This window comes from Oryctolagus cuniculus, chromosome 2 (assembly GCF_051225735.1).
Source record: "Oryctolagus cuniculus isolate XC-2025 breed Fujian yellow rabbit chromosome 2, ASM5122573v1, whole genome shotgun sequence".
Lineage (NCBI taxonomy): Eukaryota > Metazoa > Chordata > Mammalia > Lagomorpha > Leporidae > Oryctolagus > Oryctolagus cuniculus.
The window spans coordinates 190,291,512-190,297,958 of record NC_142868.1 but is presented as its reverse complement, the minus strand read 5'-3'; the positions used below and the strand labels follow the sequence as shown (position 1 = coordinate 190,297,958).

Below are 6,447 nucleotides of genomic sequence, written 5' to 3'. Positions count from 1 at the left end.
AGAGCTGTCACTGAAGTTTACAGGACTTTGTAAAAATACAATGCACACATGAGAGGTTTGAGTAGGATGATGAATTGAGAGAGCTGAATTTTCTGTGTGCTTTGAAAATAAGGCCCAAATGAAAACACCTGAAACACTGGTGGGAAGTTTAATACTTCATTTTCATCCTCTTTCAAAGCACACTTCACACTCCACTGAACTGGCTTAAAATCTTCCATTTTAGGTAGCTTTGTGGATGCTCTTGTTTACCCCAAATGCTCTTACCTCTCAGGGTGAAACTTCTCTCACTCCTTCAGAAAAAAGCTTTTACTGCTGCTGGTCCTGATTGCTAAGCCCAGGCATAAAGAACTAAATAGGAAACTGCTATCCCCTTCTCCCTCCCTGTATTTCTCCTCCTCCCTGTCACTCTCCTTGTTTCTCTCTGCGGCTGTCTTCATCTCCCTGTCTCTGTCTCGCCTTCTTTTTCTGTTTTTTAAAAATGTGTATTGCCAACCTCCCTCTCTTTCTCTTGCTCTGCCTTTTAAAATGTATTAAAATGGAATGTGAAAGAATTCCCTTCCAGTGTCAGTTGTTGAAGTCAAGTTGATTCCAATCTTCTTACTAAGCCTCTCTCCACACACATATATACACACATTGTATACACATTTGCACACACATGCATGCCAATACACAAACATTTGCATGCACTGGCAGCACGCTCCTCCCTCTTCTCCATTTGTTCTCTCTTTGCTCTTTAACCTCCCAAGAGGAAGAAGTCTGTTCTCCAGGTCCAGCTCGTGCCTTAACTTCTGCAAACAATCCTCCCTAAGCCTCTAGGCCATGGATACTTCTTCCTTGAGACTCTTCAGGCATTGATTTCTGTATCAAATATGTGGGCATGAAACTAAGCACTGTGTACTCTCATAATATTTTTATTCCCAAGATTTGATGCTTCTCCAGACTCACACATTCTCTCTGTTACAGATTGTACCACTCGTATGCTCTTAGGGAAATGCATGTCAAAACCATAATATTACCTCATCCCAGGGCTACTATCAAAAAGACAAGAAGTAACAACTTCTGATGAGAATAGGGGAACTCTTATACAATGTTGGTGGGAATGTAAATTAGGACAGTCACTATAGAAAATAACAGAAATAGAACTATTATCCAGTAATCCTACCCCCTGGTTATATGTCCAAAAGACATAAAATCATTATATCAAAGTGGTAAACTGCACCACCACGTTTATTGCATTCAAAATAGCCAAGATATGGAATCAACCAAGGTGTCTGTTAGTAGATGAATGGATAAAAAATGTAGCATATATCCACAATGAAATATTGTTGGGCCATATAGGAAATGGATTCCTATCATTTGAAACAAAATAGATGGAACTGGAGGACATCATGTTAAAAAGAATAAGCTAGGGCCAGTGCTGTGGTATAGTGGGTTAAGCTGTAGTCTGCAGCACCAGCACCACATATGGGCTCTGGTTTGCATCCCAGCTGCTCCACTTCTGACCCAGCTCCCTCCTAATGCACCTGGGAAAGTAGCAGAAGATGGCCCAAGTGCTTGAGCCCCTGCACCCACATCAGAGACCCGTATGGGGCTTCTGGGTCCTGGATTAGGCCTAGCCCAGCCCTAGCCATTGTGGCCATTTTCAGGGATGAACCATTGCATGCAATATTTCTCTCTGTCTCTTACTCTCTCTGCAATTCTACTTTGAAATAAATCTTTTTAAAAAATGAAATAAGCCAGACATAGAAAGGCAAGCACTGAGTGCTTTTCTTTATATGTGGAAGCTAAAACAATTTAATGTGAACATGGAATCATAATCCCTAGAGACTGAGAGAAATGAGAAGGAGAATAGAGAGGTTTGATAGTAGGTACCAAATCAGTTACATGGAAGGAATACTACTATTACACAACACAGTGGAGTGGCTGTAGCTCACAACAGCCTAATAAATATTTTCTGATCAAATAAAACAAAGGAGCTCTAAGATGTCAGCCTTAGAAGGTCAAAGAGAGGGAACTGTCGGTCACATTGATTTAATCAATATAATGGTATACCTGCATTTAAATGTTGCACAATACCAATAAATGTGTACATTTACTGTTAATTTTTTAAAAAACAGACACTCTGGCAAAAGATCTCTGTGAGTGAGATCCCAGTGGAAAGAACAGGTCTTCAAAGAAGGAGGTACCTTTCTCTGAAGGGAGGAGAGAACCTCCACTTTGACTATGACCTTGTCTAAACAAGATAAGAGTTGGAGAACTCAGAGGGCTTCCATAGCCTTGGAAACTCATGACTGGAGCATAGGGAGATTACTGATGCCATAGACAGGAGTGTCAATTGGTAAAGTCAACAACAGGAGTCACTGTGCACTTACTCCTCATGTAGGATCTCTATCCTTAATGTGCTGTACATTGAGATTTAATGCTATAACGAGTACTCAAACAATATATTTCACTTTGTGTTTCTATGGGGGTGCAAACTGTTGAAATCCTTACTTAATGCATACTAAACTGATCCTCTGTAAAAAAAAAAAAAAGAAATTATCAATTCCCAACTTGACTCTCACTGGGATTAAACATGACAATAGGTCTGCTCTGATTTCATCATCATTAAAAAAAATCATCTATTATTTTTCACTTTATGTTTCTGTGTGGGAGCAAACTGTTGAAATATATATTTCATATATATATATATAACTGTTGAAATATATATACTTAATGTATACTAAGCTGATCTTCTGTATATTAAGATAATTGAAAATGAATCTTGATGTGAATGGAAGGGGAGAGGGAGTGGGAAAGGGGAGGGTTGTGGGTGGGAAGGATGGTATGGGGGGGAAGCCATTGTAATCCATAAGTCGTACTTTGGAAATTTATATTCATTAAATAAAAGTTTAAAAAAAAAAAAACTATGTAACAAACAAGAAAAAAGAAAAAAAAAGGAACTTAATACTTTACCCTTTTAGTATTTTTTATGTTCTACTTAAAACTATTGGTTGAACTCTAATTAATACACAATTACTCTTAGGTGTTTAATTAATGCTATAACTAGTACTCAAATATTATTTTACACTTTGTGTTTTTGTATGGGTGCAAACTGTTGAAATCTTTACTTAATATATGCTAAAGTGATCTTCTGTATATAAAGATAATTGAAAATTATTCTTGATGTGAATGGAAGGGGAGAGGGAATGGGAGAGGGGAGTGTTGTGGGTGGGAGGGAAGTTATGGGGGGGGGGGGAGTTATTGTAATCCATAAGCTGTACTTTGGAAATTTATGTTCATTAAATAAAATAAAATATAAAAAAAAAACAGAACCTCAAATGGCTGCCTGTGGCTGAAGGCAGCATTCTTAAACTCCTCCAATAAACACTCAACCACAAGACAGAATGAATGAAAACTCTTCAGTATTTAGAGGGAAAGCCCAAATGCCCCCTCCTACTCAACTTCCTCAATATCTCATGATTTCACTTTTCTAGTACAAGTTTTATATTATAACATATAATAAAGCTTTAAGTAAGTCTATAGAGATGAACCCAAATGCACAATATTTGAAAAGATGGAAAATATCTGCTCACAGAACGATAAGGGTAGAAAGAGGCAGCCTTCATGGAGGCTACACCAGTGATCTAAATGACACTGTTCTATGGCTCCACGTTACCTTTCACCTTCATGACAAGACCAAACTCTATAGCATGGCATCAGGACCATGGGTGACTTGGCCACTACTCACCTCTCCAACATTATCTTCTAGACTGCTCTCTCCATCCCTGTGCACACTCTGCTACAGGCATGAGGATCTTCCTGCAATGTTCTACACACACATGGCATTCAGTTCCTCATGATATTTTCTCCCTGCATATTCTCCCATCAGCCTCCCTGAATGACTAAACCTCAAGACATTCAGGGAACACTCCTCCAGTAAGGTCTGGTGAGCGTACCATGCACTGAGCATCACTCTGAACACTTTTACCTCATCTACTATGATGCCTCTCACATCATTTAGCTCAGCTGCTGGAAAAGAAATAATTTTTAAAGCTCCCCACTTAATAAGGTACAGGTAGAGTTCAGAACTAATAGATTTTATTTATTTTTGTGTGTTTTTTTAAACTTTTATTTAATAAATATAAATTTCCAAAGTACAGATTTTGGATTACAATGGCTTTTTCCCCACCATAGCTTCCCTCCCACCCACAACCCTCCCATCTCCCGCTCCCTCTCCCATCCCATTCACATCAAGACACATTTTCAATTCTCTTTATATACAAAAGATCAATTTAGTATATATTAAGTAAAGATTTCTTCAATTTGCACCCACACAGAAACACAAAGTATAAAGTAATGTTTGAGTACTAGTGATAGCATTAAGTTACATTGTACAACACATTAAGTACAGAGATTCTACATGAAGCATAAGTGCACAGTGACTCCTGCTGTTGACTTAACAATTGACACTCTTGTTTATGGTGTCAGTAATCACCCTAGGCTCTTGTCATGAGCTGCCAAGGCTATGGAAGCCTTTTGAGTTCGCCAACTCCGATCTTATTTAGACAAGGACATAGTCAAAGTGGAAGTTCTTTCCTCCCTTCAGAGAAAGGTACTTTCTTCTTTGATGGCCCGTTCTTTCTACTGGGATCTCACTTGCAGAGATCTTTGATTTAGTTGTGTGGTTTTTTTTTTGTTTGTTTGTTTGTTTTTTTTTTTTGCCAGAGTGTCTTGGCTTTCCATGCATGAAATACTTTCATGGGCTTTTTAGCCGGATCTGCATGCCTTAAGGGCTAATTCTGAGGCCAGAGTGCTGTTTAGGACATCTGCTATTCTATGAGTCTGCTGTGTATCCTGCTTCCCATGTTGGATCGTTCTCTCCCTTTTTGATTCTATCAGTTATTATTAGCAGACACTAGTCTTGTTTGTGTGATCCCTTTGACTCTTAATCCTTTCATTATGATCAATTGTGGACTGAAACTGATCACTTTGACTAGTGAGATGGCATTGGTACATGCCACCTTAATGGGATTGTATTGGAATCCCCTGGCACATTTCTAACTCTACCGTTTAGGGCAAGTCTGATTGAGCATGTCCCAAATTGTACATCTCCTCCCTCTCTTATTCCCACTCACATTTAACAGGGATCACTTTTCAGTTAAATTTAAACACCTCAGAATAATTGTGTGTTAATTAAAGACAGAACTAATTGATTTTAGCAGTAATGACTTATAGGTTTCGTTAGAAAGGTTGGCATGTTTTAAATGATGATTGAAACTGACAGAAATCCCTTTACTCCTTCACAAATGAAACACTGCAGTCTGACAAAAAGAAAAAGAAAGAAAGCTTGGCCTGCAAAAATTCGCACACATGAAAAGGCTTTTCATTTTCAGCTTTTCGTGCCGAATGTGAAGTGGGAATTTTCACAGAATATGAAGTGGAAAATCATTTGATTTCTTTTAATGCTTTGTTGCAAGGAGGGAAATGCACAGGATTGGTATATGGCAGTTCCACTAAGATGCATGATGCAACTTGGGACACCTAGAGCCAGTTCTGAGAACTCTCCAGGTCTCTCTCCCAGTGTCGCCGTCAGCCTAGAAATCATCTCCTGTTCTCTCCTGTCCCCATGAGCTACTGTTTCTGAGAAAATAAAAGATTCCTGAGTGTTAGAGTTTGGAGAAATCTTTCTAGAGGACAGAATCCTTCAAATAAATTTTCGAGGCCATTTTGTGACTTAATGTATCCTGACATTCCAATGAACACAAACATTGCTTTTTGCTATATTCCCAATGAAATGCGATGGCTAGCAGGAAAATAGTCCTTTATCGTTGTTGGCCTCAGGAGACGAGATTCCCATGAGGAACCACTGTTTTATCCTCTGCCCTCTGCACTGTTGCTCTCTAAAGGAAGAAGGGACTGCCATTTCTTGAATATCTACCAAGTCTAGGCACACACCTGGCACAAAGGTTCATGTTCACAGTGAGTCCTCTCAAAGCCCTGTGAGATAGGCTGTATTTGCTCCTCTTACAATTGAAGAAACTCTGGCAAGACCCAGATAATCAGCTTCTCAACATCATACAGCAATAAGTGGCAATGCTGAACTTTAAACCAATGTCATTTTTCCTACAACATAAAAAATGTCATTGCTACAGCCTGCTTCTGTGCTTTATTAAGATTTGAATATCATTGAGTTTATAATTGTACACTAACTGCTATCTAAAACCTGTTTTCCATTAGAAATGTACATACGCAAAAACTCCATTAAGTTTCAGAAATATTTCCATCAACCTAGTCTGACCTGAAGCTTGCCACAGTTACATCATTGCTGAATTCTGCAATGGGTAAGTCATGATTAATTTCCACAGTATTTCTCAGGGGTGCTCTAAATTTTTTCTTTCCCAAAGCTATTCTTCTACTCCTGTCCAGCTTTTTTGGGGAAAAAAAGAAAGCATCAGATTTACCTGC

At 38.7% G+C, this 6,447-nt stretch overlaps 1 non-coding gene across 1 annotated transcript; it reads left to right on the top strand.

The window, feature by feature from the left end:
- The first annotated feature begins 5,240 nt into the window (after positions 1-5,240).
- On the top strand, positions 5,241-5,312 carry LOC127490446 (small nucleolar RNA SNORD101). The gene has a single exon (XR_007918396.1). It is a non-coding gene; the product is annotated as a small nucleolar RNA SNORD101 (small nucleolar RNA).
- The last annotated feature ends 1,135 nt before the right edge of the window (positions 5,313-6,447 follow it).